The 12,029-nt window shown below is 50.5% G+C and overlaps 1 protein-coding gene across 1 annotated transcript in view; it reads left to right on the plus strand.

Annotated features, from left to right (window-relative positions):
• Positions 1 to 12,029, plus strand: part of LOC132888339 (semaphorin-7A) — a 108,135-nt gene that overhangs the window by 22,672 nt on the left and 73,434 nt on the right. The window lies entirely within an intron of this gene.

Raw genomic sequence — 12,029 nt, forward strand, 5'->3', positions numbered from 1 at the left:
AATGTGGTGCTTTATGAGGTCGGTGCGGCCGGGCAGGGGCGAGAACACGTCCGAAAACTCAGTCTGCAACTGGGCAACCTCCGCAAGTTGGGTCGGGGAGAGGTGGTCTCCACAGGGGACCGGAGAGGTACGCGATGCCAATGCTCCCTTTTGAACCTCCGGCCCCAGCTCCGCCTTCTCCGGAACCACCGACACCAACACCACGGGGACCTCCTCGTTCCAGAGTTTGAGCAGATTGAGGTGGCAAATCTGTAGCGCCTCACCCCTGTCCGTTCGCCTCACCTCGTAGTCGACGTCCCCGACTTGCCGTGTGACCTCAAAGGGTCCTTGCCACTTGGCGATCAATTTGGAGCTCGATGTGGGCAACAGTACGAGTACTTTATCTCCTGGTGCAAACTCCCTAAGGCACGTACCCCTGTCGTACAGGCGGGTTTGCCATTCTTGGGCCTGCTGCAGATTCTCCTGGGTTAGGTGTGTGAGTGTGTGGAGTTTTGCGTGCAGGTCAATAACATATTGAATTTCATTTTTACTTGGTGAAGGTCCCTCCTCCCAATTTTCTCGCAGCACATCTAGAATGCCGCGTGGCTTACACCCATATAACAATTAGAACGGGGAGAACCCCATGGAGGCTTGGGGGACCTCTCGCACTGCAAATAACAAGGGTTCGAGCCATTTATCCCAATTACATGCGTCCTCACTTACGAATTTTTTAATTATATTTTTGAGGGTGCGATTGAACCGTTCAACTAAACCGTCCGTTTGTGGGTGATACACGCTGGTGTGGATCGGCTTAATACCTAATAACCCATACAGTTCATTCAGTGTACGTGACATAAACGAGGTGCCTTAGTCAGTCAGAATCTCTTTCGGGATTCCAACTCGGGAGATGACGCGGAAGAGCGCTTCCGCAATACTGCGTGCTGAGATATTGCGAAGAGGCACTGCTTCCGGGTATCGCGTTGCATAGTCCACCAGAACTAAAATAAAGCGGTACCCCCGTGTTGACCGATCTAATGGCCCGACGAGATCCATCCCAATTCTTTCAAACGGGGTCTCGATTAATGGGAGAGGGTGCAAAGGCGCTTTTGGAATCGCCGCTGGATTTACTAACTGGCATTCGCGGCACGCCGTACACCACCTACGGACATCGCCGCGAATCCCTGGCCAATAGAATCGGGCCATTAGTTGGGCTAGTGTTTTATCCTGCCCTAAGTGTCCAGCCATGGGATTAAAGTGAGCCGCCTGGAATAGCAATTCCCGGCGGCTCTTTGGAATCAAAAGCTGCGTGACTTGCTCTTTAGTCTGAGTGTCCTGCGTCACTCAATATAACCTATCCTTCATAATAGAAAAATGGGGGAAGGGCGGGGTGGCGTTTGGCTGGAGTGTTTGACAGGAGCGTTTGACCATCGATTACTCTCACTTGATCAAACGCATGTCGCAGAGTCTCGTCTCGCGATTGCTCTAACGGAAAATCCATGAGGGATTCCCCGAGAGAGGGAGGAGGAGCCTGCTGCTCCTCACTCTGACACGGAGATGACGTAGACGGCTCTGTGACAGCTGCTCCCGCCAATGCGACACCGGGACCTCCCCCTGCTGAACTACGGCAGGACCCACTCTTCACTAAATGGCTCATTAAGTCCCCGAATCCCGGCTAATCCGTCCCCAAAATTATCGAGTGGGTGAGGCGAGGATTAACCGCCGCCTTTACTCTAAATTTTTCCCCTCTGAAAAAAATGTGGACCAACACTAAAGGGTAGCTGTGAACATCCCTGTGCACACACAACACCTTCACCCCCTGTGCTCCCCCCAATGCCTCGTCTTGCACCAGGCTTTGGTGAATTGAGGTCTGATTACAGCCAGAGTCCACCAACGCCTGATATGTATCCCCTTGGATACTCACCGGTATGTGATATGCTCCGGCCTGATCGAGGGCGGCTCCTGACGCATCGGGGATCTGGACCACCACGCCCACTTCCATTACCGAGCACTGCTGTTGGAGGTGGCCTGGCTCCCCGCAGCGCCAGCAAACCGGCCCGGGCTTCCTCTCTGCACTGGCGCTCTGGGGCTCACTCACCTGGGAGGGGGAAGCGACAGATACAGAAGGGAAAAACGGGAGGGCACTGCGGGTGCGACGGGCCGGCTGGGGTGGGGCCTGTCATGGTCCTACCTGTGGGCTTCTCTCTTCAGGTAACATCTCCACTCAGCATTACCGGCCACGCCCGCTCTCACTTCCTCTTATTAACTTTCAGTGACTGTCATTGGCTGTTGCCGATCACCTGCTTCCCCCGTGTGTATTTAAGCTGCAGTTCTCCCAAGCCTCAGTGTCAGATCGTCTGCAACTTCCAGCATGATAACCTGCTCTGTGTTCCTACTACTCTGACTCCTGACGATATTCTGTTCCGTCTGACTCTGTCTGCTCTCCAGCCCCGGTAACCTGATCTGCCTTCTGTCCTGTTGACTCTGCCTCTTGCCTGCCTCTCCTGTACCTTCGCCTGATCTCCAGCTTGCCCAGCCCTGCTGCTCGCCTGCCTCTCCATCAGCCCGGTGTGAGCAGCCCTGCCTGGAGCCCTACTCTCCAGCCCTGGTAACCTGACCCTGCATTTCTGTCCCCTATCTTGCTATCTGATCTGTGACTCTGTGTTCCAGCCTGCTCACTAACTCCAGCCTGCTGAGGGACTACTGCTGGGAGACTGCCTGAAACCCAAGCGCTATCAGCCTACAGCCACACCTCTCTGACTATGCCTGATCCCGTCTGATCTCAGAAGCTAAGCAGGGTCGGGCCTGGTCAGTACTTGGATGGGAGACCTCAGACGTCACCACCATGCTCCCACCAGCCATCCCTGCCTTTCAGTCCTCCTGCCACTGAACTTCACACACATTCTCCCAACTCCCTTTTCCCCTGTTATTATTAAACTGTGGTTTGAGTGCATTTGATCTCCTCTCCTGTCCTTGACAGGGGCTGGCCCCCGCGGTGGGGGAACAGGGCGAGGAGGAGAGGGAAGAAGAGGCTGTCCTGCCGTCGGAACAGCCACCAAATGGTCCTCCGCCAACTCGATGGCCTGATCCAGCGACTCCAGGCAGTGGCACTGGACCCACTCCGCGGTCCCCTCGGTTAGGTGGGCGATGAACTGCTCCAGCACCACCTGATCGATGATTCCCTCGGCGTCGTGGTTGTCGGCCCTCAACCACCGCCAGCAGGCGTCCCGGAGCTGCTGGCCAAACGCAAACGGCCGGCTGACTTCCTCCAGGCGCGGAAGCGCTGTCGCTGCTGTTTGGGGGTGTGCCCCACCCGCTGGAGGACGGCCTGGCGAAGGTCCGCGTAGGCCAGCTGGCGGTCAGCCGGGAGCTGTAGCGTGGCCAGCTGCGCCTCGCCCGTTAGCAGGGGGAGGAGGCGCGCCGCGTGCTGTTCCACCGGCCAGCCTGAGGTCTCTGCTGCCTGCTCGAAGAGCGTGAGGAAGGCCTCGGGGTCGTCATGTGGGCCCATCTTAGTTAGGGTGAGGGAAGAAGGGCCTGCGGCGGTGGAGGTGGTGGACCCCGCCGATGCGAGGAGGTGCCGGAATGCCTGTCGATCTTCCTGCTGCACCAACACCAGGGCCTCGAACTGGCGCTCTTGCTCCTTCCAGAGGGTGATTAGCGCCTGGTGCTGGCTCTGCTGGGCCGTGGCAAGGGCATGGACCAGGTCTGCGAAGGGGGAGGACTCCATGGGGCTGTTCTTTTCCCGTGCTCGGTCCCGGGTTTCGGCACCACTGTGGCAGTTCGTAAGAGTGGGAGGAGCACAGAAAGACGGCAGGCCAGAATTCAAGTTCCAAAACTGGTTTATTTAGCACTTTTCAGTCTAAATCAACTCTCCCAGCCGCGCGCGCGCGCGCACACACACACACACACACACACACACACAAGTTGTCTGGTTGGGGAGAGAGCTCCCCTCTGCTCTCGCTCTCTCCTTAAATAGGGCACGGTCACTGGGGAAGACACACAAACACACGTTAATCAATCTCAGGTGTAGTGATTCTGCCACTCACCTTCCCTGACTCCGCTCTCCGGTCGCAGACCGACGCTTGACCACGCCCCCGCTGCCACAAAAGTATTTCTTGAGATTTTTACACGTTGCAAGCATAAAAAAAGACTTGACAGATCTCATCTCATTGTCTCTAGCCGCTTTATCCTGTTCTACAGGGTCGCAGGCAAGCTGGAGCCTATCCCAGCTGACTACGGGCAAAAGGTGGGGTACACCCTGGACAAGTCGCCAGGTCATCACAGGGCTGACACATAGACACAAACAACCATTCACACTCACATTCACACCTACGGTCAATTTAGAGTCACCAGTTAACCTAACCTGCATGTCTTTGGACCGTGGGGGAAACCGGAGCACCCGGAGGAAACCCACGCGGACACGGGAAGAACATGCAAACTCCGCACAGAAAGGCCCTTGTCGGCCACGGGGCTCGAACCCAAGACCTTCTTGCTGTGAGGAGACAGTGCTAACCACTACACCACCGTGCTGCCCCCACAGACACTATACACAGCTATTATCATAATAATAAGTACAAATTGAACTCATAAGCTACAATTAATAATGTAGATGTAACAGGAGTCTAATTTTAATTGAAGTGAACAGTGATCTGAGAGAGAGAGAGAGAGTTTCCCCCTTATTTGGGTGGCACGGTGGTGTAAGTGGTTAGCACGGTCGCCTCACAGCAAGAAGGTTCTGGGTTCGAACCCAGCAGCCGATGAGGGCCTTTCTGTGTGGAGTTTGCATGTTCTCCCCATGTCTGCGTGGGTTTGCTCCGGTTTCCCCCACAGTCCAAAGACATACGGTTAAGATTAATATGGGACGGCCTTGGGCTGAGGTGCCCTTGAGCGAGGCACCTAACTCCCAACTGCTCCCCGGGCGCTGTCAGCATGGCTGCCCACTGCTCTGTGTGTGTGTGCTCATTGTGAATGTGTGTGTTCACTGCTTAAGATGGGTTAAATGCAGATAGGAAATTTCACAAGTGTGTGATGAATAAAGTTGTACTTTCTTTAAAAGAAGACGTTGTGTGAGTCATTGACCGGAGTTATTATGACGCAAAAGTTTTCACCCCCTGTCCACAGTTTTTGACTATTCCATTCCTCAGGACATCAAACACACATCTCTTTGTCTTTCTCTGTCCTTCCCACAGTAGATCAGTTTCATTCTGTGTTCCTCTGATTTAACCGGGGTGAAAGATTAATATCAGGAAGCCCGCAAAGATGTCATTGTGCCTGAGACAATGCGCACATTGTGTCTTTGCACCATTAGTTTCAGGGTCGGAAATACAGGAAGCCTTTGTTTATCATGACTATTCCATCTGATTGAAAAAATAATAAATGTTTGCTTAATAAACTGATTCAACACAGTCCTGATACAGATGTGTGGTTTATCCTGATGTTAACGTATATATTATCTGTGCATGTATCCTGATATTAACCCTTGTGTGGTGTTTGGATCTGTGGGACCTGTTTTTATTTTTTATCAAAGGAACAATGATACGATTAATTATTTTTTTCAAACTCAGACTCATTGGCCTTGGCTCACTGACTCATTGTACCCGGGGCTAATAAAAGTGTGTACCTTCACTCTGCCCTCCTCCTGTCTGGGCCTGCTGTTAGTGTGTGTATGTGTGTGAGTTTTGTGTTTCTGCCCCTGCCGTTCAAGCACCGACAACCGTCTGCGCTCACATTCCTAAACATTTTACCCTCTGTCTTGCGAGAACCAAGACAGACGTTCCCATAAATTGGGGGTGGGACACAATAAATACAGCTTTTCCAATGTGGCTCCTTATCACAACTGATCAAGATGGCCAAAAGATTCTCTGCTCAGATGGACTTGCAAATGATTTTGGAAGAGAGAGAAGCTTTTGATGATGATGTAGAGGAAGACGTTTCAGAACGTGAGGATCACATTTCCGAAAATTCAGAGTCTGACAGTGACTTTGAAGAAGAGGATGAGATGGAGCATCAGCCAGTCCCAAAACAAAGACGAGCAGGGGGATGATGTGTTGTATAGACTGAAGGCCAATTTATGCTGACAACCCAGTCCTCGCAGACGGTGTCGCAGACAGTGTCTGCGTAGCCCCCCCACCTTCGCAGACGCTCTGCACGCACCTCCCAAAAATTGTGACCACCGCAGAAGCCTCGCAGACAAGAGGGCTCTGATTGGTCCACTCTACCCACTGTACACGCACTTCCGCTTCCCTACTTTCCCGGTTTGTTTTGTTTTCACGACCAGCATTTTTAAAAACACGAGCGAAGATGGAGCAGCATGAAGAGCGGTTGATTGAGGAAGTGAGGAAGTACGTACATCTATACAACTCCAGTTCTAGTCATTATAAAAAAAAAAGTTCTAGTCATTATAAGTAACCGGAGGATAAACACTCCACTAACCACACCCACCAACTACTCCTAGCGACTTCGCGCCCCCTTGCGTTGTGCCGGTGAATAACATCGCGCACGCCTATTCCCCCGCTCAACGATAAATTACAACTGCCTGCGAAAAGCTATCTGCGAAAGCCTTGTCGCACGAGCATGCAGAGGCCTTGACAGTGGTTACTGTATGTGTTCAGCTTGTGTTGTGTAAACTGAACTGAATGGGCGGCATGGTGGTGTAGTGGTTAGCACGGTCGCCTCACAGCAAGAAGGTCCGGATTCGAGCCCCGTGGCTGGCGAGGGCCTTTCTGTGTGGAGTTTGCATGTTCTCCCCGTGTCCGTGTGGGTTTCCTCCAGGTGCTCTGGTTTCCCCCACAGTCCAAAGACATGCAGGTTAGGTTAACTGGTGACTCTAAATTGACCGTAGGTGTGAATGTGAGTGTGAATGGTTGTCTGTGTCTATGTGTCAGCCCTGTGATGACATGGCGACTTGTCCAGGATGTACCACGCCTTTCGCCCGTAGTCAGCTGGGATAGACTCCAGCTTGCCTGCGACCCTGTAGAACAGGATAAAGCGGCTAGAGATAATGAGATGAGATAATAATAATAATAGATGTGTACTCAATGATTAATATTGTCCTTTTCCACTTGTAACCTCAGTCTTAGTTTAATAATTGAAGTTATAATAGCACTGTATTCAGTATTTATCAGAGTATTGCATCCCTCCCCCTTTTAAGACATTGCTATAAATCTTTGCATGCACTGTGTGTGTGTGTGTGTGTGTGTGTGTGTGTGTGTGTGTGTGTGTGTAGTTTGCATGTTCACGGCGGCCGGCGAGGGCGTTCCTGTATAGAGTTTGCATGTTCTCCCAGTGTCTGCGTGAGTTTCCCCCGGGTGCTCTGGTTTCCCCCACAGTCCAAAGACATGCAGGTTAGGTTAACTGGTGACTCTAAATTGACCGTAGGTGTGAATGTGAGTGTGAATGGTTGTCTGTGTCTATGTGTCAGCCCTGTGATGACATGGCGACTTGTCCAGGATGTACCACGCCTTTCGCCCGTAGTCAGCTGGGATAGACTCCAGCTTGCCTGCGACCCTGTAGAACAGGATAAAGCGGCTAGAGATAATGAGATGAGATAATAATAATAATAGATGTGTACTCAATGATTAATATTGTCCTTTTCCACTTGTAACCTCAGTCTTAGTTTAATAATTGAAGTTATAATAGCACTGTATTCAGTATTTATCAGAGTATTGCATCCCTCCCCCTTTTAAGACATTGCTATAAATCTTTGCATGCACTGTGTGTGTGTGCGTGTGTGTGTGTGTGTGTGTGTAGTTTGCATGTTCACGGCGGCCGGCGAGGGCGTTCCTGTATAGAGTTTGCATGTTCTCCCAGTGTCTGCGTGAGTTTCCCCCGGGTGCTCTGGTTTCCCCCACAGTCCAAAGACATGCAGGTTAGGTTAACTGGTGACTCTAAATTGACCGTAGGTGTGAATGTGAGTGTGAATGGTTGTCTGTGTCTATGTGTCAGCCCTGTGATGACATGGCGACTTGTCCAGGATGTACCACGCCTTTCGCCCGTAGTCAGCTGGGATAGACTCCAGCTTGCCTGCGACCCTGTAGAACAGGATAAAGCGGCTAGAGATAATGAGATGAGATAATAATAATAATAATAGATGTGTACTCAATGATTAATATTGTCCTTTTCCACTTGTAACCTCAGTCTTAGTTTAATAATTGAAGTTATAATAGCACTGTATTCAGTATTTATCAGAGTATTGCATCCCCCCCCCTTTTAAGACATTGCTATAAATCTTTGCATGCACTCTGTGTGTGTGTGTGTGTGTGTGTGTGTGTGGAGTTTGCATGTTCACAGTGGCCGGCGAGGGCGTTCTTGTGTGGAGTTTGCATGTTCTCCCCGTGTCTGTGTGGGTTTCCTCCGAGTGCTCCGCTTTCCCCCACAGTCCAAAAACATGCGGTTAGGTTGACGTGGGGCGGCCTTGGGCTGAAGTGCCTTTGAGCAAGGTACCGAACCCCTGACTGCTCCCCAGACGCTCTAGTGTGGCTGCCCACTGCTCTGGGTGTGTTCACTGCTTCAGATGGGTTAAATGCAGAGGATTTCACTGTGCTTGAAATGTGCATGTGACAAATAAAGGTTTCTTCTTCTTAAATTTCTAATGAAATTCAAAGAAATAATAAGAAGAAACCTTTATTCGTCACATGCACACTTCAAGCACAGTGAAATTCATCCTCTGCATTTAACCCATCTGAAGCAGTGAACACACGTGCACACACGTGCACACACCCAGAGCAGTGGGCAGCCACACCAGAGCGCCCGGGGAGCAGTCAGGGGTTCGGTACCTTGCTCAAAGGCACCTCAGCCCAAGGCCGCCCCACATCAATCTTACTGCATGTCTTTGGATTGTGGGGGAAACCGGAGCACCCAGAGGAAACCCACACAGAAAGGCCCTCACTGGCTACTGGGTTCAAACCCAGAACCTTCTTGCTGTGAGGCAACCGTGCTAACCACTACACCACCGTGCCGCCAAAAAAAAGTCAGTTGTTATGAAAAACCTTGCTTCATTTGTAAATTTGAAGACCAACATCTTTTTTCCCCACTCATATCTTGACTGTAATTGATTTTCTTTTTGTAAAATTACATTTTATTAAAAAACAAACAAAAAACAAATAGCACTTTCTTTTTTTAAATAAATGTAATCTAACAAAGGTAAAGGGCAAATATTAACCATATATTCTGTTTATGTCGCTTGTAATTGGGATGAAGTAAACATCTGTTAAGTATTTAATGTAAAATTGTTTGATTGTGTTGAATTTAAAGCACCAAAAATGCAGCTGGTCCACCAGACCCACCAACACTGGCTGAGGAACAAAATATGAACACCACACAAATATTAACACCTATACTGGAACCTGTAGTGCAGTCCTCAGTTTATCTGGTTAGAATTCGGCTGCTCACCAAAATGCAAAGCATGATCTTCAGTCCCACAAGTTTGTATCTCGTTTGCATGAAACAGAGGGTAAAAAAAAGTGAATCATTTGTGAATCGGTTCATCAAAATGAACCGACTCTTTCGGATCTTCAATGACTCTCTGCCAAACTTTCTCACTTCTTGGTTTTAAAGAACCCTCTACTTGAATTGCAGTACACAATAAAAATAAAATCTGAAATGTTTCTGATGTGCTTAGTGATTTCGGTGTTAATTTGATAGTTGATGCTGTAGGCTATTTATTTATTTATTTACTCCTGAATTTTCTCCCCAACTTAGTCATGTCCAATTCCTCCACCCACGAGACAGCTCTCCCCTATCACACGCCAATTATCAACCAGGGAGGGTGAAGGCTATCATGTGCTTCTTCTGAGACACCACCCGAAGGCATCTTTTCTAACTGCTGCTCATACAGCATCACGGGGCGGAATAACACACTCGGAGGAAAGCCCTATCTGCCCACACGCTGACCCATGATTGGCTCATATCACTGGAACTGAGATCACAGGCCAATTTTTCTCTCTTGGGTTCCTGGTTACAAGTGGCATCATCAGGATTTGTTGAAATCGCGATCTCTGAATGATTTGACCTTCAGAAGAAGAAGAAGCCTCTATTTGTCACATGTACACTCAAGCACAGTGAAATTCATCCTCTGCATTTAACCCATCTGAACACACGCATGCACACACACAAGTGAGCAATGAGCACACACGCACATACCCAGAGCAGTAGGCAGCCATGCTACAGCGCCCGGGAAGCAGTTGGGGGTTAGGTGCTTTGCTCAAGGGCACTTCAGCCCAAGACTGCCTCATGTTAACCTAGCCGCACGTCTTTGGACTGTGGGGGAAACTGGAGAACCTGGAGGAAACCGACGCAGACACGGGGAGAACATGCAAACTCCACACAGAAAGGCCCCCGTCGGCCACTGGGCTCGAACCCAGAGCCTTCTTGCGGTGAGGTGACAGCGCTAACCACTACACCACCGTGCCACCCCATTCAACATGTCCATCCATCCATCCATCCATCCATTATCTGTAGCCGCTTTATCCTGTTCTACAGGGTCGCGGGCAAGCTGGAGCCTATCCCAGCTGACTATGAACGAGAGGCAGGGTACACCCTGGACAAGTCGCGAGGTCATCGCAGGGCTGAAACAGAGACAAACAACCATTCACATTCACACCTATGGTCAATTAAGAGCCACCAATTAGCCTCACCTGCATGTCTGCGGACTGTGGGGGAAACCGGAGCACCCAGAGGAAACCCACGCGGACACGGGGAGAACATGCAAAGTCCACACAGAAAGGCCCCCGTCAGCTGCTGGGCTCGAACCCAGAACCTTCTTGCTGTGAGGCGACAGTGCTAACCACTACACCACCATGCCACCCCATTCATCTCATCTCATCTCATTATCTGTAGCCACTTTATCCTGTTCTACAGGGTCGCAGGCAAGCTGGAGCCTATCCCAGCTGACTATGGGCGAAAGGCGGGGTACACCCTGGACAAGTCGCCAGGTCATCACAGGGCTGACACATAGACACAGACAACCATATACACCTACGGTCAATTTAGAGTCACCAGTTAACCTAACCTGCATGTCTTTGGACTGTGGGGGAAACCGGAGCACCCGGAGGAAACCCACGCGGACACGGGGAGAACATGCAAACTCCACACAGAAAGGCCCTCACCGGCCACGGGGCTTGAACCCGGACCTTCTTGCTGTGAGGCGACAGTGCTAACCACTACACCACCGTGCCACCCCATTCAACATGTCATCTCATCTCATCTCATCTCATTATCTCTAGCCGCTTTATCCTTCTACAGGGTCGCAGGCAAGCTGGAGCCTATTCCAGCTGACTACGGGCGAAAGGCGGGGTACACCCTGGACAAGTCGCCAGGTCATCACAGGGCTGACACATAGACACAGACAACCATTCACACTCACATTCACACCTACGGTCAATTTAGAGTCACCAGTTAACCTAACCTGCATGTCTTTGGACTGTGGGGGAAACCGGAGCACCCGGAGGAAACCCACGCGGACACGGGGAGAACATGCAAACTCCACACAGAAAGGCCCTCGCCGGCCCCGGGGCTCGAACCCAGGACCTTCTTGCTGTGAGGCGACAGCGCTAACCACTACACCACCGTGCCGCCAAGTTCCATTACATTCATGGTATTTAGCAGACACTCTTACATAGCAGACACACAACATTACCAGAGCAGCCTGGGGACTAGTTAGGGGTTTAGGTGCCTTGCTCAAGAGTACTTCAACCATTCCTGCTGGTCCAGGGACTCAAACCAGCAACCTTTTGGTCCCAAAGTGGCATCTCTAACCATTAGGCCATGGCTTCCCCAATAGTGACCATCATGAAAGAAAAGTATCATGTCTGATCCCAGCATTAGAAAGTGTACTAAATGGCTGAGAAAACCCCTTTGGAAAACTGACATCCCTTCTGGGCGGCATTTTTTTTTTCATTTTTTTGTTTGTTTGTTTGTTTGTTTTGTCTATACACTTTTTATCTGTTTTGTACTATGAGAGCTAAGTGATACCAGAGTCAAATTCCTCGTGTGTGTCCACATACCTGGCAATAAAAGTGATTCTGATTCTGATTCTCATCTCATCTCATCATCTC

Source organism: Neoarius graeffei, chromosome 6, assembly GCF_027579695.1.
Source record: "Neoarius graeffei isolate fNeoGra1 chromosome 6, fNeoGra1.pri, whole genome shotgun sequence".
Taxonomy (NCBI): domain Eukaryota; kingdom Metazoa; phylum Chordata; class Actinopteri; order Siluriformes; family Ariidae; genus Neoarius; species Neoarius graeffei.